This window comes from Mirounga angustirostris, unplaced genomic scaffold, assembly GCF_029215605.1.
Source record: "Mirounga angustirostris isolate CCGP_5_RB_7025 unplaced genomic scaffold, mMirAng1.0.hap1 SCAF_5, whole genome shotgun sequence".
Taxonomy (NCBI): domain Eukaryota; kingdom Metazoa; phylum Chordata; class Mammalia; order Carnivora; family Phocidae; genus Mirounga; species Mirounga angustirostris.
Window position 1 is genome coordinate 130,422,653 of NW_026991713.1, and position 24,512 is coordinate 130,447,164.

General features: G+C 36.5%; 1 pseudogene; it reads right to left on the reverse strand.

The window, feature by feature from the left end:
* Positions 1–18,582: 18,582 nt before the first annotated feature.
* Positions 18,583–19,979, reverse strand: LOC123844241 (tubulin alpha-1A chain-like; annotated as a pseudogene).
* Between the last annotated feature and the right edge of the window lie 4,533 nt (positions 19,980–24,512).

The following is a 24,512-nucleotide window of genomic DNA, read 5'->3' on the forward strand; positions in this document are numbered from 1 at the left end:
GCTATAAAACAACTTCATGAACACTGATAGGATAATAACAAGCACCTATTATTCTAAATATGCCATTCATTCACTAGGAGATCAATTTTTTTTATAAAAATTTTCAATCGAATTACTTACATAATGGGTTACACACACAAATACACACACACACACATTTGCACATTTGCTGGGGTCCTACATATCCTAGGGAAATCCTCTTTATATTATATATTTTTGTTATATTTTTATCTCTTATCTTCTGTTCTTCACTTTTTAAAATTTTTCTTACATGCTTCATTGTGCTTACTTCAACTTAGTTTTCAGACGTAGAATTCTCTTTTCAAAGTGTTTAACCTGATCTTAAAGCCTTTTTTTTTTTTTTGATATCCTATTGGGAAAATGATATCCTAAGTTATTTCATTTTTTTGGTTCAAGCATATCTATCTGTTGCTTTTAGTAATCTTCATGTCCTTCTTTATCATGTTGAGTCTTCCTGAAATTCTCAAAATGGTCTTTTTCTCCTCAAATACAGCAGTGATGTTATTTTATGAATTATTATGTTTCTGATAACTTCAATATCTGTACCTATATTGGTGTGTTTGTGCTATTTTTAGTTCATGGTTCACTTTGCTCACTTCTGTATGTACTTAGTAGTTTTTTCTTATTTTGACAGAATTTTTAATTTGAAATATTCTTATATGGATATAATTTAGGGTAAAGAGAGGTACATACAGGGGCACCTGGGTGGCTCAGTCGTTAAGCCTCTGCCTTTGGCTCAGGTCATGGTCCCAGGGTCCTGGGATTGAGCCCCGCATCAGGCTCCCTGCTCTGCAGGAGGCCTGCTTCTCCCCCTTCTACTCCCCCTGCTTGTGTTCCCTCTTTCGCTGTGTCTCTCTGTCAAATAAATAAATAAAATCTTAAAAAAAAAAAAGAGGTACATACAGATTTATTTCTGACAGGGGCACCAACAATTAGGGATTACCTTCTCCTCTTTTAGGGCTGGAAGTTTTTGAATTTAGATTCCACTGTCTTCTAGGACATCTCTATTTCTGGTTTATTCTTTTTTTTTTTTTTCTCCCCTATGGTGCAAATTTCAGGGTCCTAAAACAAAGCCCATGGAATTTTATCACAACCCACACTTTGGCTACCTCTGTATTCAAACTTTGGCTCTTATAACACTGGGAATATGTCAAAAAACTTCTCAGGTACTCAGATACTCACTGATCTTTCCCAGATTGGCAAACATCCCCAGGGGGAAAAAACATCCCCAAATGTCAAACTTGCTTCTCTGGATCTCAACTGTCTTCTCCTATATCTTGGCTTAGAAAACAATTTCTAGTATTTAGTGGGAGAATTTTTCCAAATTCTGGGCCCATCATTATAAAAAAATAGAAGCCCTTATTTAATTCTGGAAAAAGCTTGGGCAGTAGGTTTTATTCTCTCCAGCACAATCCATCAAGAACTGAAACTCAGAATTTTAAGTTACTTGCCCTAGGTCACACAGCGGTAAGTGGCAGAGTCATGACTCAAACCACGTCTTTAGATAATTATTTTGTGTGCTTTTCTGTAAACCTGACTTGGTCCCACAATACTTTAGGTGCTCATTCCTTTAGTTAACTATGCATATATGCAACCTTACCACTAGACAGTTTTCTAAATTATAGTCACCCTATTACATATCTTTATCCCATGTCTTATTTACCTTTTTGCTTACTTTTGCATTTTTTTATTATGTGCCCATTGTGAGCCTGGTAGTGCACAAGAAAAACATCTCATAAAATGCTATATCCACAGTAATGCCAACAAATATTTGTTGAATGAGTATGTTAATAAAGGCAGGGAATAAAATATAATGATGGAATCATTATTTAGAAGTTATTCTGATTTGGTGGTTGGTTTTTCTAGATATATTGATTATATATTGTGAGATCAGGGAGGAGAGTTAAGGCAAGAGGGAGAATTGGCCAAGATGGGGCAATGATGAAATCACTGTACCTTAATCTTTCAACTTGGAAGTGACAAAATTGGTGGAATACTTATTCCCACAGGTCTTAATGAAGGACACAAAAACTAATATACTAGTAGACCTAATTATATATTCTGAAATTGTGCCAAATGATGTCAAAATAATTGGTTGATTCCATCAGCTCAGTGAACCATTCTATCAATGCAACTTACACCTCCTAATAGACAGGTTTGCTTATTTTATTTTGCTGCACTTTCAGTACCTGCTTTGGTCTTCTGTGTTCAAAGCTGCAAACTCTAGTGTAATATTCATAATATTGGATTCAACTTAATAGTTACATAAAAAGCATGTGTTTTAAAAAATCAACTAATTTTTATCCTTTGTAAGATAAAGCTTGAGGGGAAAACTATATCTGAGCCAAATTTTTGTCATAAGATTCCCCTAACTCTGGTGAATCCTAACTTTCTCCTAGCATTTCAAAGTAATGTGTCCTGCTTTAAAAAATCAGGCTTTGTCTACTTGCAGATTTTCATTATATTATTTCAGTTTGGTGGTGTTTTTTGTTCTATTCTTTTCTCTTACTTTTGTTTTCTTCCCTTTTTTTCTTTTTTAATCACACATTTTTCCTTCCAAGATTTACCTGCCAACACATCACTGCTTAATTCTTTGTGTTTTTTGTTGCTTTATTGGATATCTGCACTAGTGGTTTCTTAAAGATTATTTATTTATTTATTTGACAGAGGGATAGACAGAAGAGCTCAAGCAGAGGGAGTGGCAGAGGGAGAGGGAGAAGCAGGCTCTGCACTGAGCAGGGAGCCTGATGCAGGACTCGATTCCAGGAACCTGGATCATGACCTGAGCCGAAGGCAGACGCTCAACCATCTGAGCCACCCAGGCACCCTGCACTAGTGGTTTCTTGATAAAATAGAACTCAGAAATCCAGAAAGTTCTAAGAAGAAAGAATTAAAAATATCAGTATGAGAGTAAGCGTCTTGTATATAGAGGTGATGAATTTCTCAATTAAGGGACAGTCTATTTTAGGGAAAGCTAAAAATGAGAATAATTCATTTGGAAAATGCATCTTGGTTTTATACTAAATTTAAGCAAAGCTTTGAATGACCCGGATTTATCGGACTCTTTATTTATCCATCTTTTTTCCACATTACTTGCAGTAATGATATTCAAAGTGGAGGGTGTTCATCCTAGTGTGCGTACAAGGTGAGTCATTGGTGTGCAGAAGGCAAATATGAGAATGTCTTTTCATATTTTTATCTTTCATCTCATCCTTTAAATTTTTGTATCTTCTCTATACTGAATACCAGAGAGTACTGCATCTTTGTTCAATAGATTAAAAAACCTAAATATCATGAAAACCATTTCACTTGGGTAACCTTCAGAATGAAGGGGCAGTTGTAGAATATTAATATATTTGGTGAAATTGTTTAAACACCATCAGAGGTTTTGTGTCTATGCAGGAAGAATATTTTTTTGACTTCAAAAAGCTGTCAGTGGAACTCCGATAATGACACTTACTGTCAAACTTATCATGCCTCAATTATGTTAACACCTTCTTTTGAAGTTTTCTTTTTAACATGAAAAACACAATTTATTATAAAAGGTCTCTGCATAAGCTGAAATTATTCAAAGGCCTCCAATAGGCTGCTCTTAAAAGAACTGTAGGCAGAAAAAACTTTATATTCATACTGTGAGCAACTTAGTTTCACTTGCTGTGAGAATAATAAATCATAAGAAAAAGTGCAACTTGAAGGATGTGAGGCCTTCATAAAAAAAAATTTATAACATCTGAACCAGTCTTTTTGAGGCTCCCTAAAAATCCCTTCCAAATCTCCAGTCAGACGATCCTCCTGGCTTCTCAGACATGGTGTTGCCACGTTTTACTAATCCAATTGTAACTTCTCTGTTTCATGCATTATTCCCAGTCCTTGCTTTTCTAATTTTCTATTGCTGCACACCATTTGTTCTTTTCTCGTTCTCCAAGACATCTACCACATGTGGGTAAAGGAAGACTCTCATCATTGCTGTATTTTAAAATTTCTTTCTCTTCCAAATCTTAATGCCCAAGAGGCAGAGACTACTGGTTATACTTAGATCTAACCATTTTCTATGAATTATACTTATCTATATCTATTAATGCCTGTGAGCCATGGATGTTCACCAATCAATGCTGCTCACTTCATGTACCTATTTGCTGTAGAGTGAATCTGTGTGTGGGGGGGTATTGCTAACCGTTTCTCAAAGTAGGCATGTTGCACAAGAAGATTATATGCACTTGCTTTCTTATCTTTCCCTTCTTTTCACCTCCATTTATGTTCTTCCTGCTCTTTAATCTTCTTTGGACCACATTTATCATGAATACTTCTTCTCTATGAATCCTGTTTTCAATTTCACTGGCAACTGAAATCTGCATTCTCTCCTTTGTTATATGATTTAAGAGGAATGTAGATATATTAAATATAAGAAGATATTCCTCAAGCAAAGAATACTATACCCTTTATAATATTCTGAGTTTAGGGGCATCTGGGTGGCTCAGGTCATGATCCCAGGTTCCTGGGATTGAGCCCCACATTGGACTCCCTGCTCAGCGAGAAGCCTGCTTCTCCCTCTCTCCCTTTGTTGCTCCCCCTGCTTGTGCGCTCTTTCTCTGTCAAATAAATAAATAAAATCTTTAAATATATATATACTCTGAGTTTAGAGAACAAATGTTGACACAAAACTGTATTATCATATATATCTGTAATTGTGCTACAGATTATACAAATATATTTTTGGCCTCCTGGTCCAATGCTTTGTGGTATTCTCATTTATGTTGGGCATAAGGGAACTTATGCTACTAAAATGTATCATACTTCATAAATCTCTCCCCTGCCAGATCTTGCATCATATCCACCATGTGGTAAAAGGGGTTTTGCATTTTTCAAAATAATTAAATTCTCTGACATTCCAATAAGCAAGCATTCATAAACTATTTTCCTGTTAAAATATCCATTCTTCCTGTTGGTTAACTCCATTAATTTCCTGTAATTGAGGACTTCTGTTTTCTGTATGTTTGATTCAGGTGTTACTCTCACAGAACAGAAATGACAAATTCTTAGCATAATCTTTCCTCTAGTATCTATTGTAGATATAATTAATCATGATACTCTTTTATACTAGCAAATATAGGTCTACAATATAATCTTGCTGGAGCCACTATTCATTTATCAGAATGGCATGTAAATTAAAATTTATTTGACATCTTTGTCATAGACACTATATTTTCCACAAATGCATCTCCTAAAATATATATTTACTAAAAGTATAAGTAGTATTTTCATTTATGGGTAAGTGCAACTTACTTACCATATTAAGAATTTTATTCATTATAGCTTTTAAAAATATGTTTTATATTCTGTTTGTAAATAAATTGAAAAGAGAAAACAACAGTACATGTTCTTTCTCTATTTCTCATAGTCTTTGCTACATGTTATATCAGACTAATCTGAGGAGATGGGAGTTTAAAAAAAATTTTTTTTTAATTTCCAACAATTAGAGACTGGGAGTGGGCCACCAGATCCAATTTTCCTTTATATTCATTTGCACACAAACAGGGAAAAAAAAAAAAAAGTATTTGCATCTCTTCTCAGTGTTGTCTTTTCCTATTTGTCTTCCTTCTTCCACATATTTATTTAAAAAAAACTTCAAAACATAATTTGACCATCAGAAATGAGTATATGGTGACAAATGCTAACAATGAGTCAATTCTTTTTTCCAGAGTAGGCGTATTTGCTTTAGGTTATACAGCTAAGACACTTAAAGTACAGGAACATCTGATGGAAAAGGGCTACTGCTGTGTCATCTGGGACATGCTTTTATTTCAGCTTCCAGGATAAATTATAAGTTAGAGGAGAATAGAGAAATTCTTTAACTTCTGGTTTTCCCTTTTAGTGAGAGCAATCATGGAGAAAATTATGATCATTATCTAGGATATTCATTTAGATAACACAACTGCAAGAAGCAGCTCGTTGGCACATATTTTGCCTGAGAAAGAAAGGTTCCAGTAGTACCTACCATGTGACACTTTATGGTCTTCTCAAAGAAAAACATAGACAATCAAAAAAGATTTTCACAAGAAATTAAAGCAACCAGGTCAGACTGTCCAAATGACTTGAGAGTATTTCTGAGACTTGAAGTGTGCTTGGAACTTTCTCCTTCAGGTTCTCCAAAATAGGGGCACAGGAAAGACTTTATTATGAATAAGTCACCCAATTACCATGATTATGGGTATGAACAATCCAAAAGCACAATTTGTTTCCATCCTGTAGGGTTTTATGCTCTTGATTTTTTCCCCAACTTATTAATGCTCGGTGGCATTGGTAACTCAGAAGGCATGCACTAATGCTCCTGTCTTTGTGAGACCAATCTTGGAGACCAGCATCCTGAAAATATTCTTCTAGCTGGAAGTTGTTGGTGGTCTGTATCAGCTATGTATTGCTATGTAACAAATAACTCCAGAGTGTAGTGGCTTAAAATACAAAGACTTACTTTTTCTTATAATTCTGTGGGTTAGGACATTGGGTAGGGCTCATAATGGCACTTGCTATTCCCCACCTGGTGTTAGCTGAGATCACTTACTCAGATACACTCAGACAGAAGCTGAGCAGGGCTGAAAACTCCCATAGCCAGTTTGTACTTCCTACATTCCACACGTTCATTAGGTATGTCGTCTATATTTTTTACCTTCCATGTTGCTGCAGCGGTATAACCTTTCTCTACCCTCAAAAAGCCATTTACTCACTGTATTTCAAGACCCACTAATAATCTCTGCACTTTTCCTGGGGCTTCCAATCACCCCCTTGTTATAGAGCCATTAGCACCTATGTTAGGATTTTTGTTATGGTGACAACCTATTTCTTGTACCAATTTTTTTTTTTAAAGATTTTATTTATTTATTTGAGAGAGAGAGAATGAGAGACAGAGAGCACGAGAGGGAAGCGGGTCAGAGGGAGAAGCAGACCCCCCGCTGAGCAGGGAGCCCGATGCAGGACTCGATCCCGGGACTCCAGGATCATGACCCGAGCCGAAGGCAGTCGCTTAACCAACTGAGCCACCCAGGCGCCCCACTTGTACCAATTTTTTGTTTTATTTTTAGTTATCTCATCCTGGGTAAATAAAGAATCTAGATCCCTAGTGGCTTTAAAGAGCAAAACAAGATTATTTATTATATACCTTTGGGAAGGAACTCAGGGAGGGCTCATGTCGTTCTTGAGCCCCACTGGACAGTGGGTGGAGGCACTTCATCAGCTGCATTTTGATGGTAGTTGCATGAAAATGGAGGATCCAACAAGGCATTATTCACATATCTGGTGCCTCAGTGCTTTTCCAGGTGGGCTCTCCATCTCTCTACCCCCTGTCTCATCATTTAACAGCCTCGCTCAAGCTTCTTTCCATCATGGCAGCCTACTTCACCAAACAGTACAGAAACAGAAGCTGCCAAGCCACTTAAAAGCTCGGCACATTATCAAAGCTGGTCACAATTCCAGGCCATGGTCAAAGGGAAGGAAGCAGACTTCACATCTTGATGAGAAGAAAGGCAGACATGTGTGTACAGGGGAGGGAGACATCGTCCTAGCCATAGCCAGAATCTGTCTACCACATGATCTAATCTGTACTGTAAATTCCATGTAAAGGCTCTAATTTCACCACTTTTCAGCGGAGTGACTAAATCCTTGTCAATATACCCTATTTTTAGAATCAAAGGACTTCCCAATATAGCACATTTTCTAGCATCTAAATATTACCATAGGTCTGAGCAGTTTATGTGCAGAATTATACTTGCATTAAATATATATTTAATTCCATCAAAGTGTATTACTTGGAAGACTAGAATCCTCTTTTAGAATCCCATTTCTTACAAAAGACTTTGGCTCATATGCTTCTGAGTTACTCCACTTTAAAGCCACACTTTTCTAGTGTCAGTGACAGCTCTCAACTCTATGTCAGAAATCCTTTTACTCACCCATTGGTCTCCAGCTCAAATTCTTAAAGTGTTGCCACTCTTCTTTCAGTATTACAAAGTAACATTAATACTAGACTCTACTGAAGCTTAAGGGTAAAATACCAGATGAAGAATTTGGCAATTAAATTCCAATCTTACTGAAACTACAAATAAGCCTGTTATTTACGGCCACAAATTCCTTGCCAGTCATGTCCCACTCTTAAGTTCTAACCTCACACATTGTCAGTGAACATAACTTTCTCTTTGCAGAGACCTTGCTTTTTCTTTCTTCTCAGGTTTCCCACCTATAATGACTCTGCATACTTAAGTCCTGCTAGTCTTTTTTAATACATCAATTTGTTCTTCTTTTCTCATCTTCTCTCATCTATCAAGGGTCTCCTACATTTTTCAAAGGAAAAAGTCCATCAGTAAATTTTCTAAAATAAGAATCACTTATCTCAGAGGTAAATTATTACTTTTCCATAGTGGCTGCTTTTAATATTTGTTTTAAATGGCAAAATTGCCCTTCCCTATAAAGATATACATGTATGGGGAAGATATGGATTAAAGGTATATGCTTTTAGAAGGGTTAGAAGTGATTCTTAAGTTGGGATGAGGTAGAAAGGGGTATATTAAAATCACTTTGGGTATTCTCAAACTGTATCTAGCATTACCCTTAGCTATGGAGGTTTGGAGTGGGAGCAGGATGTAGGTCCGTATTAACCACAGCTTAAGGAATGCTGTGGGAGTGAACCTGTTAGCACTGGATTATTTTTTTTTTAAAGATTTTATTTATTTATTTGAGACAGAGAGAATGAGAGAGAGAGAGCACATGAGAGGGGGAAGGGTCAGAGGGAGAAGCAGACCCCCGCTGAGCAGGGAGCCCGATGCGGGACTCGATCCCGGGACTCCAGGATCATGACCTGAGCCGAAGGCAGTAGCCTAACCAACTGAGCCACCCAGGCGCCCCAGCACTGGATTATTGTTGGGTGTTGTCTCTTCTGAGTCCAGTATGTCTGGGTGGAAAAGTTTGATTTCAGAATTCACTAAATATTAATTTGTATATAATTCAAAAGTCAGAAGTATGATTTAATTTTCATTAATTATAATATTTATTAATAATAAGCCTTGTAGCACTCCTCTTTTACAAATAAATTCTGTTAGTGTAATTCAGGACATACGAATGGGCCAGTGTATATATCTTTGAAGGATGAACTAAGATTTGAACCTAGGTCTCTCTGATTTCAAAGTATACATTCTTTCTGCAACAGCTAGCTGGTCTGCTTAAAATATGTGCTCCTGTTCACTGCTCCCAGTTACGAACTAGGGTAGAGGGTTGAGGAGCTCTCTTTTCAGTTTCTAGGATCAGGAAGCTCCCTCTTCAAGGGGCTAGTAGTCTGCTCCTGGACAGTAGTTTGCAGGGGAGGTTGATGAAGACAGAATTAAGAAGAGAACATGTAATGTCAAGTCTACTATGGCAAGTTTCGCCTGCTTCCATGGAAATGGGGAAGTTGCCAGAGAATAGAGGGGTCAGAAAAACTTCTGATTTGAAATCCTGTCTTACATCTAAGATGAGAAATAAAACATTAGTTTTGCAATAGGATGTATTCCCATGAGCAGCTATCATCTAGACCACAAAGCTCCCTCTCTCCTTTCTTCCTTTTTTAAAAGTTTCATTGAGATATAATGCTGTTGAGATATTCACCACATTGTGCAGCCATCACCACAACTATTTTTTTCTTTTTATCTCCCTTAAAAAAACCTATCCCCTGGGTGCCAATTCCATTTCCCTCCCCAACCCCTCCTCTCATTCTGAAGCAACTAATAATGTATTCTCTTTATGTATTTGCCCATTCTAGATATTTTATGCAAATTGAATCATATGTGATAGCTTCTTTCACTTAGCAGTGTTTTTGCTGTTTATATACATTGTAGCATAATAAGTATTTCACTCCTTTTTATTGCTAAGTAATATTCCATTGTATGAAAATACATCATTTTGTTTATGTATTCACCAGTTAATGGAAATCTGGATTTCCAGATTTTGCCTATTATGAATAATGCTCCTGTGAACAATCATTTGCAAGATTTTTAAAAAGATTTTTATTTATTTTAGAGAGAGAACACATGAGAGAGAGCAGGGGGAGGGGCAGAGGGAGAGAGTCTTAAGCATATTCCTTCCTGAGCCTAGAGCCTGATGTGGGGCTCAATCACAGACCCCTGAGACCATGACCTGAGCCAAAATCAAGAGTTGGATGCTTAGCCAACTGAGCCACCCAGGTGACCCTCATTTACAAGATTTTATATGAACATATGTTTCCTATTCTCTTGGGTGATTACCTAGGAGTGGAACTGCTGGGTCCACATTTTTGGCCGTTATGAACAATGTTGCTACAAGCATTCCTGTGTAAGCATTTATATGGACATGTTTTCTTTTCGGGGGGGGGGTATGTACCCAACAGTGTGATTGCTGAGTCAAATGGGTAACTCTATATTGAACTTTTTGAAGAACTGCCAAACTGTTTTCCATAGCAGCTGTACCAACTTACATTCCCACCAGCAACGTATGAGATTCCAATTTCCCCACATCTTTGCCAGTACTTGTAACTGTCCATCTTTTTGCTTATATCCATCCTAGTGTGTGTTAATTGATGCATTTTAGATTAAAATTTTAAAAGTGTGTTTTTTTCTGTCAAAAAATGAATGAGATCGTTGCCAGTGTGGTTAGATTAACTTGTGTAACAACTGCCAAAATAACAGGCTTAACAAAATAAAGGTTTATTTCTTATGCATATCTGAGTACGATGTGGGTAGCAGAATGTCAGGGTGAGCAGGAAATGAGGCTGTAGTCACCCAAGAGAGCTCCTTCCTATGACTGGTTATGCCATCCTTTCTGCAGAGAAAGGCATATAGCCAGCATGGAGGGCTATTTGGGAAGCATTAGGCAATAGCCTATAAATGGCATGTATCGCCTACCCAACATTTCATTTCTCAGAATTCAGTCATCTGTCTCACCTCCCTTCAGGGAAGACTGGGACATATCATCTTGTTGGGTGCCACCACACTCATGTTATAAATAAGGACTGAACAATTTTCCCTAAACATGTTCTTGCTAATAGAAACTTTGGTTTCTAATATCGACTGATAGAAATTCATTGTGTGATCTTGGGAAGGTTGTTAAACATTTTTGCTGATAATTCTTCATCCTTAAGTTAGCTCCGGTATCCACATGATTTACAACCCCAATTTTTTATTGCCTTTTGGTGTAAAAGAAACTTGAACATCCACATCATTGTTTTTTTAAAATTTTATTTATTTGACAGAGAGAGACACAGAGAGAGAGGGAACACAAGCAGGGGGAGTGGGAGAGGGAGAAGCAGGCTTCCCGCGGAGCAGGGAGCCTGATGTGGGGCTCGATCCCAGGACCCTGGGACCGACCATGACCTGAGCCGAAGGTAGACGCTTTAACGACTGAGCCACCCAGGCGCCCCAAACATCCACATCATTGTAATGGAATTTAATGGTCTCTGGAATTATTAAAGAATCTATTTCACATGTTTTAAAAAAACAAAATCATCTGTGATATGTTTGTTTGTAAAGCTCCCTAAATCTGGTGTTTAAACTATTATTATAATAGAAAGTAAGATTATGTGCTCACATTTAAAGTTTATTAGGTTATTTTGTACCGAACTGCTGTTTGCAATACAGATTGTAGCCTGTGTCCATAAATATATTTACCAAGCTTTTAAACTGGTCTTATTGGCTCCATAAATACTGAAATCTTCCTTGGCATTATAATATCCTGTGGTGTAAATCTTGTATATTCAAATTTCATATGCATATATATTGTATGGATCATAATATTATTACCAGAACTCTAGGCAGTAACTGTTGGACATAAATTTCATTCTTTATATAAAGATTCAGATTTTAATTCTTTAAATTTAAGAAGCTTTTTATCTGCAGATAGAAAAATTAAATTCTGGTTTTTATATTCATATACCAAACATAGTCTCAGAAGTGTTGCATCTTTGTTCTTTAAAGACATTTTTTCATATTTATATTTCTGCTAAAGTGGCGAGCACTTGTTAATCCATCCTTTTGATTTCTACTTTCATTTCTTTATTTAAACTATTAGCTTTGCCTGTTGTTATTTTTCTTTTACCCTTCCTTTTTACCTTGTCTTCTCAATTCCACTTTTCCATGTTAGCTTATACTCTCAGAACTTCCCAGATAGCAAAATAGTGATCCATATAAATGTTGATAAATCATGTAGAAAATGCGGACATATGACTAAAGACCAAAAACTAAAAAGTAATGTTGAATTACTCTATAAACACAACTTGCTCCTGAATTATATATGATTTAGTATAAAAAAATACAGAAGGTAATACTGAACTGAAAGATGGTTTATTGTAAAGTTTATTGGACACAAAGTACTAAGCATTATTGTCTATAGTTCTGCGGCTTCTACCATAGGTCTCCCATTCATCCCCTACAAGACAAAGGAGAGCTATATGGAAATTCTGTTGTGACTTAATTAATTGTCTATGTGTATTGATAATATAATTTGCAACATTTTAATTGCTCTAGAGAGTTAAGCAACGTGAGGCAAACCTGAACCTCTAATGTCATTCATAAGACAATTCTGCTTGTCTTTTTGTTAACTCATGCCCTGATAGTTTGTAATAATAGAATATGGCTTCATATTTTTTCATTTATGATGATGGATATTCAGTAAAACCTGGGAGGCTAAGACTTATGCCTTTGAATACTGGGCATTTTGGGGGGTATTATTTCTTCAGTGATTCTTTCTCATCGATTTCCTATATCCTGTCTTTTATCATTTCTATTAATAGGATGTTTACTCCACAATTTAGATTCATAATTTTTTTATTTTTTATTTTTTTCTTATATTCTGTCTTTGTCTCATACTTTTCAAGAGCCTACCTTAGTTTCATGTTACAACTTTTAAAACTGACAGGACTACTTTTCTTAACTTTTATCTTGAAATAATTATAAATTCACAGAACTTGCAATGGTAGTACAGAGAGGTACCATTCGCCCTGCTTCTCCTAAGGGTCACACTTTCCCCATTAAAGCATAAACTCAAAGCCAGGAATTTAGCATCAATACAATGTGTGCACATTGTTTCATCACTTGTGTAGATCTGTGTAACTGCCACCACAATCAGGATACAGACGTACTCTACCACCACAAAGGTACCTCCCGTGCTACCATTTAGAGCTACCCTTATCCCCCCCACACACTCTTGCCCTACCACCCACCATTTCTTTGCCTGGAAGCCATTAATCTGTTTTCCATTTGTATAATTTTGTTATTTTGAGAATGTTACATAAATGGAATCATAGCGTATGTGACCCTTTGAGATTGGCATTATTTTTACTCAGAAAGGCAACCATCTAAGTTGTTGAGTGTATCAATAGTTAATTCCTTTTTATCACTGAACAGTATTCCATGGTATGGGAGCACCACAGTTTGTGTAATCATTCTCCTATTAAAAGACATTTTAATTGTTTCCAGTCTTTGCTATTATAAATAAAGCTGCTGGAATAATCTTATACAGGTTTTTGTGGGAACAAAAGTTTTCATTTCTCTGGGATATTCCAGGAGTGAAATTGCTGGGTCATATAGTAAGACTATGTTTAGCTTCTTCAGAGACTATAAAACTGTTTTCTAGAGTGGCTGTACCATTTTACATTCTGGTCAGCAACATATGGTGGATTCCATTTCTTTGCATATTTTCCAGCATTTGATACATATTTTTTAAAATTTTATTTGTTCTCATTTTGTGAAGTAATAGCTTCTAATGGTCTTAATTGTTCCTGATCTTATGGGGAAAGCATTCAGTCTTTTACCATTAAGCTTAGCAATATTCTTCCGGACATGCCTTCCCAGGCAAGGAAACAAAAGCAAAAATAGGGGCGCCTGGGTGGCTCAGTTGTTGAGCGTCTGCCTTCAGCTCAGGTCATGATCCCAGGGTCTTGGGATCGAGACCCGCATCAGGCTCCCTGCTCCACGGAAAGCCTGCTTCTCCCTCTCCCACTCTCCCTGCTTGTGTTCCCTCTCTCGCTGTGTCTCTCTCTGTCAAATAAATAAATAAAATCTTAAAAAAAAAAAGCAAAAATAACAATTGGAAATACATCAAAATAAAAAGCTTTTGCACAGCAAAGGAAATTACCAGCAAAACCAAAAGGTGAACTACTTAATGGGAGACGATATTTGCAAATGATATATCTGACAAGAGGTTAATATCCAAAATATCTAAAGAACTCACACAACTGAACACCAAGACACCAAATAATCCAATTAAAAAGTGGGCAGAGGACCTGAATAGACAATTTTTTTTCCAAAAAAGACTTATAGATGACCAACAAACACATGGAAAGATGCTCAACATAACTAATCATCAGGGAAATGCATATCAAAACCACAATGAAATATTACCTCACACCAGTCAGAATGGTTAGTAAAGACAAGAAATAACAAGTGTAGAGAAAAGAGCCCTCGTGCACTACTGGTGGGAATATAAATTGGTGGAAACTGTGGAAAACAGTATATTTTCCTCAAAAAACTGGAAGTAGAAATATCATACAATCCAGTAATCCCACTATGGGTATTTACTCAAGGAAAACAAAAACACTAATTTGAAGAAATATATGCACCCTTATGTTTATTGCAGTATTATTTACAATAGCCAAGATATGGAAGCAACCTAAGTTTCCATTCATAGATGAATGAATAAAGAAGATACGGTACACACATACACACACACAATGGAGTATTACTCAGCCATAGAAAAGAATAAAATTTTGCCATTCACAACAACATAGATGAACCTAAAGGGTATTATATGCTAAGTGAAATAAGTTCCACAGAGAAAGACAAATACATATAATTTCACTTATATGTGGAATCTAAAGAAAAAAAAAAAACGAACACAGAAACAAACAACAGCAACAACAACAAAAAGAGAAACAGACTCAGAGAAAAAACTAGTGGTTGCCATAGGGGAAAGGGGAAGGGAATAGGTAAAATAGGTGAAGGGAATTAAAAGATACAAACTCCTAGTTTAAAGTAAATAAGTCATAGGGATGAAAAGTACAGACAGCATAGGGAATAAAACCGATAATCCTAACATTGTAGTAACTCTGTGTGGTGACAGATGGTAACTACACTTATTATAGTGAGGATTTTGCAATTTATAATTGTCAAATCAATATGTAATACACATGAAACACATATCAACTATACTGTAATTTAAAAAGTTGTTGTCGGGAGCCTGGGTGGCTCAGTTGGTTAAGCGACTGCCTTCGGCTCAGGTCAGGATCCTGGAGTCCCGGGATCGAGTCCCACATCGGGCTCCCTGCTCAGCAGGGGGTCTGCTTCTCCTTCTGCCCTCTTCCCTCTTGTGCTCTCTGTCTCTCATTCTCTCCCTCTCAAATAAATAAATATTAAAAAAAAAAAACTTGTCAGTATTTTGTAAATACTCTTTATCAAATTATGAAACTTTTCCTCTATTCTTATCAGTCTTTTTATCCTGAAGGTGTGTTGAATTTCATGAAATGATTTTTTCTGCACCAACTGATACATTCATGAGATTTTTCTTCTTTAGCTTGTTAATATGGTGGGTTACACTGATTGATTTTTGAATAAACTCTCAGCCTTGATACCTGAAATAAATTCATTTGATCATGATGTATAATGCTTTGTATGTATTTCTGAATTCTACTTGCTAATGTTTGTTAATAATTCCTTCCTTTTGGGGTGCCTGGATGGCTTAGTTGGTTAAGCATCCGCCTTTGGCTCAGGTCATGATCCCAGGGTCCTGGGATCAAGCCCTACTTTGGGCTCCCTGAGTTGGGAGACTGCTGCTCTCTCTGCCACTCCCCCTGTTTGTGCTCTCTCTCCTTCTCTGTCAAATAATTAAATAAATAAAATCTTTAAAAAAATAATTCATTTCTCTCTTCCTTTCTTGTATTTGTCTGGTTTTGGTATAAAAGTAATTCTAGCTTCATAAATTCATTTGGGAAGTATTTACTCCTCTTCTAGTTCCTGGAAGAGATTATGTAGGATTGGTGTCATTGTTCCTTGTCTGTTTCATAGAATTTTTCATTGAAATCATCTAGGCCTGGAGATATATTCTTTGGGAAAATCTTTAACTATGAAGTCAATTTCCTTAATAGTTATTAGGGCATTCAAATTAATTATTTTATTTTGGATGAACTGTGGTATTTGTACTTTTGGGGGAATTGGTTCATATTATTTAAGCTATGAAATTTAAGTATATAGAATTGCATGTATTATTCCCTTATTATCTTTTTCTATCTGCAGGGCCTGAAATAACATCTCCTCTTTTATGCCTAGTCTTAGTTATTTGTGTTTTTTTTTTTTCTCTTGTTCATCTTGTAAGAGACTTGCCAATTTTACTGATATTTTTAAAGAACTAGATTCTTCATTGCTTTTCTCTCTTTCTGTTTTAATTATCCTTGATTTCTGATCAAGTCTTTATTATTTTCTTTTTTCTGACTGTTTTCCATTAATTTTCTTATCCCACACCCTCAGTTCTTTGATTTGGGGACTTAGATTATTGATTTGATACTTTCCCTATTTTCTAATACAAGCATGAATTGCTATGTATTTCCTTATAAGCACTACTTTGGATTATCCCATAAAGATTTTTTTTTCATTTTTATTTTCATTCAGGTCATCATACTTTTTTTCTTTTTTAATTTCCCTTAAGACTTCTCTTTGACCCATTATTTAGAAGTGTGATGTTTAGTTTGGGCATGTTCCTGATACCTTTTACAGTTTTGGCTTTACAATATATTGCAACTCTGTTAATGGGTGCATCCAAATGGAGGATTGCTGTATCTTCTTGGAGACAGAACCTTTTATCATTATGTAATGTTCTCCTGTCTCTGGTAATTTTCTCTGATCTCAGGTCTACTTGAACTGATATTAACAGAGCTATAGTTGCTTCTCTTTGGTTAAATGTTTGATGGTTTACTTTTTCTTTACCTTTAACCTATATATACCATTGTATTAAATTGTTGCCAACATACAGTTGGGTCATTTTTTTTCCCCACTCTGCCCATGTATTTTCATTAGCCCTTTGAGACCATTTATATTAAATGTAATTATTGGTATATTAAGGTTTAAATCTGTTTTCTGTTCACTCTGATTTTTCTTTTTCTGTTTTCTTTTTCCTGACTTCTGGTTGCTTACTTAAACATTAAAAATAATTCCATGTTGGTATATCTATGGTTCTTTTTAGTGTATCACTTTGTTCAGCTTTATAATGGTTGTTCTAGATATTGTATCATATATTCACAACTTAATAAGTCTTATGGTGTTGACATTTTACCCACTAAAGTAAAGCATGGAAAACTTCTTTCCTTTTATGTACCTTTCCCTTTCCCTATATATAATGTAGTTTCTTAAGTATTACTCTCTACATACTATGAGAACATTTCAAAGTGTTATAATTTTTGTTTCAAATATTAAATATAACTTAGAAAACTCAAGAGGAGCAGGAAAATGTACTGCATATGCCCTTTTATTTTTTTCTCTTTCTGTATTATCTTTTTGATGTTCCAAGATTTCTTATCATTTAATTTTATTTAGAAAACCTCCTTTATTATTCTTTTAGGATAGATTTCTTGGCAAAAAATTATCATAGTTTTCCTTCATCTGAGAATGGTTTGATTTCCTTTCACTCCTGAAGATGTTTTCAGTAAGTATAGTGTTCTCAGTTGATGGTTCTTCATGTTTAGCTCTTGAAAAATATTGTGGTGCTTCCTTCTGGCCATCATGGTTTCTGATGAGAAATCTACTGCCATTGGAATGGTTTTTCTTTGTCAGGTAAAGCATAATTTCTCTGTCTTCTTTCAAGAGTTTTTTTCCTTTGTCAGTTTGCAGAAACTTCACTATAAAATGCTTTGGCCTGGAATTCTTTGGGCTTATTCTGCATGTGGCTTACTCAGCTTCTTGCTGAGTTTGGGAAGTTTGAACTCATTATTTCCTTAAATATTTTTCAGCCTCATTCATTTTATCTTCTCCTTCTGGGGTTCCAACAATACAAATCTTTTGTTATAGTCCCACAGGTTCTTGCAGTGTTCTTTTGTTTTTGTTTTTTTGTTCCTTTTGGCCTAATTGATCTCTGTTGTTTAGATTGGTAATTTCTATTGTTCTCTTTCAAAGGTCACAGATTCTTTCTTCTTCCCTCTCCATCATATTGTGTTAGCCCATTTACCCTTTTTTTAAAAAAATATTTGATTATTTTTTTTTTCTAAATTTCATTTGGTTGCTCTTTAATATTTGACATTTTACTCTTTAATTTCTAATATTTTACCTCCTTGTTGAGACTTCCTATTTTTCTCCATTTGTCCATTTGTGTTTATAAATGCTCCCTGAAGTATTTTCATTATGGTTGCTTTAAAAATTGTATCAGATAATTTTTTTTTTCACCTAAGACAGGGAATACTTTATTCAAACCCATCAGAGGAATGGACACCTTGGGTCTCTAATGAAGCACTGTGTTTTAAAGCATACGTCAATAACTGTATATGTTACTACACATTGCTACATACAAATTAACTATCAGGACAATTTTCAATGTTCAAAACAGAATAAGCTTCTCTGTAAAAGCAGCACCTTTGTGACATTTTTAACTTTAGTATTCCTCTTCTTCTTCTTCACCTTCTCCTTCAACAGAATCTACACCAACCTCCTCATAGTCCTTCTCAAGGGCAGCCATGTCCTCATAGGTCTCAGAAAACTCCCCTTCCTTCATGTCCTCACCCACATACCAGTGAACAAAGGCACAAATGGCATACATCAAGTCAAACTTGTGGTCCAGGTGAGCCCAGGCCTCAGCAATGGCTGTGCTGTTGCTCAGCATGAACACAGCTTGCTATACTTTGGCCAGGTCTCCACCAGGTACCATAGTGGGGAGCTAGTAATTAATGCCCACATTTTTAGCCAGTGGGGCACCAGTCCACAAACTGGATGGTATGCTTGGTCTTGATGGTGACAATGGCATCACTGACATCTTTGGGAACCATGTCGCTGCAGTACAACAGGCAGAAAACGGGGCATTTATCATGGCAAGGGTCACATTTCACCATCTGGTTGGCTGGCTCAAAGCATGCATTGGTGATTTCTGCTACAGAAAGCTGTTCATGGCAGGCTTTCTCAGCAGAGGTGACAGGGGGATATGTGGCCAGAGGGAAGTGGATGTAGGGATAGGACACCAAGTTGGTCTGGTAACATTCAGGGCTCCATCAAATCTGAGGGAAGCAGTGATAGAGGACACAATTTGACCTAACAAGCTCTTTAGGTTAGTGTAGGTTGGGTGTTCAATATCGAGGTTTCTAGGACAGATGTCATAGATGGCCTCATTGTATACCATGAAGACACAATCAGAGTTCCCCAAAAGTGGTGTGGGTAGTGAAGATGGAGTTGTAGAGCTCAACTGCAGCTGTGGGAACCTGGGGGGCTGGGTAAATGCAGAACTCCAGCTTGGACTTCTTGCCATAATTGACAGAGAGACATTCCATCAGAAGCAAGGTGTACCTGGGACCACTTTCCCCTCCAAAGTTGCAGAAAACCAAGAAGCCCTGAAGACCTGTGCACTGGTCGGCCAGTTTCCAAATTCAGTCCAAGACAAGGTCAACGATCTTCTTGCCAACAGTGTGGTGCCCTCGGGCATAGTTATTGGCAGTATCTTCCTTGCCTGTGATGAGCTGCTCAGGGTAGAAGAGCTGGTGGTAGGTGCCAATGTGAACTTTATCAATGACTCTGGGTTCCAGGTCTACAAACTCTGCCTTGGGCACAACCTTGCCAGCACCCATCTCACTGAAGATGGTGTTGAAGAAGTCATCTCTTTCCCCAATGGTCTTGTCACTTGGCTTCTGACCATTGGGCTGGATGCTGTGTTCTAGGCAATAAGAGCTCTCAGCAGGCATTGGGGACACCAGCCTGGTCAACATGGATGGAAATGCATTCATGCATAGTTGCTGCCAAGCAGAGGGAGGAGAGGACGGGGAGAGATTATTGCTTCTTTCACTGTTACTCTTAGATGGTCAATGTAAGAAAACCTTTAAAAACCATGTCAGAGAATTCTAATATCTATGTCATCTTGGTGTTGAAATCTGTTTGTGGATTTTTCTCACTCAATTTTAAGTCTCCTTTCTTCTTTGCCTTACTCCTGCTGAGGGGTGGTGGTGAAAATCCTGACTCCAGTAGGAGTCACATCTTCTGTCACATCACCCCAGCAGGGAGGGAAAGGCTACCACATTGCCCCTGAATGGGGGGTAGAGATCCAGTCTCCTGTGTGATCTACACTGACACTATGGAGCTTGGGAGTATTTTGTTATAGCCTGCCAAGGGTAGAAGTCTAGGCTCCACATGACCTTGGCTAGAAGGAGTAGGAAGAGGACTACAGTTTTCCTTTGGTGTTTGTCTGGAGTAGGGCAGTTATTGTCTAAAAGTATTCTTTTGTTAGGCTCCCTCTTTCCTATCTTTTGGCTAGAAAGAAAACACTTTTTCCAGGCATTTTTTTTTCCCTGCACCTGTTGACATTTCCCAGTTGCCAGCTTCTCTAGAACCTGTATGGATGTATAAGACAAAAAACAGAACAAAACAAAATCCAAAAACCCAAGACTATCATCACTGTGTTGTTCCTTGGGTTCCAAGGTCCCTAGTCAGTCTACCTTCTTTATCAAATACCTTTCAGAGTCTTCTTTCATTTGTTTAATATATAATGTTTAGTCATTCTTAGCAGGAAGAAGAAGGAAAAAGTTTATATATTGTATCTTCCTGGAACCAGAATATTCAAGTATTCTATTTATAATTACAAAGAGTTCATTCTTGTTCTGATTGTTTCCTTTTGTTTTCCAGAACATCTTATTTCATATCTTGTCTCTCTAATGACCGTAATTATAGTTGACTTTTTTTAAGTTGTCCTTTCTTCAGACAATTTTCTATATTTATTCTAGTTTTTTTAAATTCTTCTCCCTTTTCTGTTTTTCCATACTAAAAATTCCAGGAATCTTTTTATTATTTTGGTAATTTATTTTCATATTATATCATAGGCATTTTCCATGTCACTACACATCTTTTATAATTTAATATTAATTCCTCTACTTGTTCATTTCTCATTCCCATGACTATTTTAGAATCTATAGCATTCTTCATTTCATATTTTTAGACTTAATTTTTTAGAGTAGTTTTAGGTTCATAACAAACTTGTGATCAAGGTACTGAGATTGTCCATATACCCTTCTGCTACACCTGAATAGCCTCCCCCATTACAGCATTATTCACCAACGTGATGCATTTGTTACTAAGGATGAACTTACATTGACTTATCATAATCACCAAAGGTTCATAGTTTACCTTAGTGTTGTATATTCTATGGGTTTGTGCAATTGGTGTTGTACATTCTATGGGTTTGTACAAATGTATAATGACATATTTTCACCATTATAATACACAGAGTAATTTCACTACCCTAAAAATTCCCCATCCTCTATTTATTCATCCCTCCCCTGTCCCATAACCTCTGGTAACCACTGATCTTTTTATTGTCTCCACCATTTTGTCTTTTCCAAAATGTCATAGAGTTGGAATAATATAGCATGTAACATTTTCAAATTGATTTGTTTCACTTAGTAACATGTATTTAAGTTTCCTCCATGTCTTTTCACACTTTAATACATCATTTCTTTAGAGCACTGAATAATATTCCATTTTCTGTATGTATCACAGTTTATTTATAAATTCATCTACGAGGGACATCTTGGTTGCTTCCAAGTTTTGGCAATTATGAATAAAACCACTATGAATATCTGTGTACAGATTTATGTGTGGACATAAGTTTTCAACTTATTTGGGTAAATACCAAGGAGCAAGACTGCTAGATCATATGATAAGAGTATGTTTAGTTTTTTAAGAATCCACCAAACTGTCTTCTCAAGTGGCTGTACCATTTTGCATTCCCATTAGGAATGGGATGAGAATTCCTGCTGTTCCATATCCTTACCAGCATTTGGTGTTGTCAGTATTCTTGATTTCAGGAATTTTAATAAGTGTGATTCATTCAATTTCCACTTCTATGATGACATATGATCTGGACCATCTTTTTATATGCTTATTTTTACATCTGTCTGTATATCTTCTTTGGTAAGGTGTTTGCTAAGGTCTTTGGCCATTTTAATTGGGTGGTTTCCTTACTGTTCAGTTTTGAGATCTCTTTGTATAGTTTTTTTTTTTTTTAAGATTTTATTTATTTATTTGACAGAGAGAGACACACACACAGCGAGAGAGGGAACACAAGCAGGGGGAGTGGGAGAGGGAGAAGCAGGCTTCCCGCTGAGCAGAGAGCCTGATGTGGGGCTTGATCCCAGGACTCTGGGATCATGACCTGAGCCGAAGGCAGACGCTTAACAACAGAGCAACCCAGGCACTTCTGAGATTTCTTTGTATATTTAGGATAACATCCTTTATCAGTTGTCTTTTGCAAATATTTTCTCCATTCTGTGACTTATCTTCTAATTTTCTTGACATTGTCTTGCACAGGGAAGATTTTGATGAAGTCATGCTTATTGGTTATATATTTCATGGGTCGTTTCTGGTGTTGTAGCTAAAAAGGCATCACTGTGCCCAAGGGCATCCAGGTTTTCCCCTATGTTATCTTTTAGGAATTTTATAAGGGGACTCATTTTTTAAAAGTGGGACACTAAAAATTTGATTGGAATTTCTGTGTAAGTGGTCAGGGCTTATCAACCATTGGGTTTATTATAGTGTGAATACATGAAAAGGTAGCTTTTTAAATTGAGGATAATACACAGTTGTTGACATATAGATGTCCCTTTTTTCTGGGGTGGTTTAGATTCTCTAGTCCTCTGATGCCGTGCCTTAGTTAAGATGAGCCATAATCCCAGCTACTTAACATTCTAAAAATGGGTACAGCAAGAGAGGTGGGTGCCCAAATATCTATGTAGATTTTCATCTAATCTTTATCTTCAACAGCTGTCTTTTCTTCCCACATCTTCTCTATGTCTTCTCTCATGTATCCTGGTTACCCTGTCTCTCATATCACTAAAGTCTCAAAGTCTGCTCTATGTCTAGTCTCCCACCAACAGAAGGGATAGTTGACTGGTCTAAACATTCCATATCTATATTTTCAACAAATTCTTATGGTTTCAACTTAGCCCCTGGCCTACTACTCCTGGGGTAAGCTGGGTTTCCAATCCCTGAGCATTTGGGGGATTCTATGGGAAAAAAGTAGATTTGCCTTTTATTAGTATTAACCTCTAGTCACCCAAGTTATAAATCTCCTCCATTAACCAAGCAAGTGACTGCTCTTTCATCTCATTTATATCTTGCAAATTGTTAGAATTACTTATCTGCTATTATCTCTTCTCCTTTTCTTTTTGTCTTTGTGAATTTTTTCTTACTGACATTTTAATGGAATTTAAAGAAGAAGAAATAAGTAGGTATGGTCACTATGCCATATTAAGAAGTTTTACACTACCACTATTTACATCTCTAAGATTTGCACTATATGTTAAAGATTCCTATTGGGTCACTAAATAGGTGATACTGTATGCTTAGTGAGGTTGATTAACTATGATTATCCTAACTTACCTGAATACTTCAGTATATTCTCTTAATGTTCCATGTTTGAAACTCTTATACTTTAATCATATATTAAGCTATGTATGCCAAGACTCATGAATAATATAATCACTAATACATAATTGCATTTTTACCTTTAAAGGACCAAGTAAACTTCAAACAGACAATGGTAGGCTAAGACTATAAGTTCATTTAAGAATAAATTTATTAAAATGAGGAAAGACAAAACCATGACTTACTAATCAATTTTGAATTTGTCTTGGTAATCATAAAATAGAGTGAAGAGTCACTAAAATTTTTTCTAGGTCTTCATTTTTTATTAGTAGTTTGAACTACTGAATTCATGTATTTGTACTATATAAGGTGAGCAAGAATACTCATTTAAATGATAGTTCATTGATTTGCACATAACTCTACTTAGTTCTCAATAGCCTATGGATTCAAATGAGCCTATTATAATTTAAATGCCCAGATACTGTTATTTTATTTTCCCTAGTTACGTACTCAAAACTTAAACCCTCTTTAAGGTAACTTCTCCCATCCCTTCAAATATTGCTGGGCTATATCAGGAGCTGAATCATCTGTCTATGGTATCAATGTGCATGATTGCTCCTTAACCTTAGCACTGCTTCCTTCATAAATCATCTCTCTGATCCAAGCTCAGTTTGGAACCTCAGCTCACTTTGGCCATTTTAAGATTTGACCAACCACTGTTATTTCTATGTGCCTTCGAAACGTAGCTTTAGGCATCCTCTGTCCTTGTGTTAGTTGCTATATCCCAGTGTCACTGTTAATACTTGCTTTTGTAGCTTCTGACTCAGTGCTGATGATTACCACTGCTGCAGCTGGTCCAGGGTCTGCCCTGCACCACCTCTGACTTCTGTCATTCTGACAACCCATGGG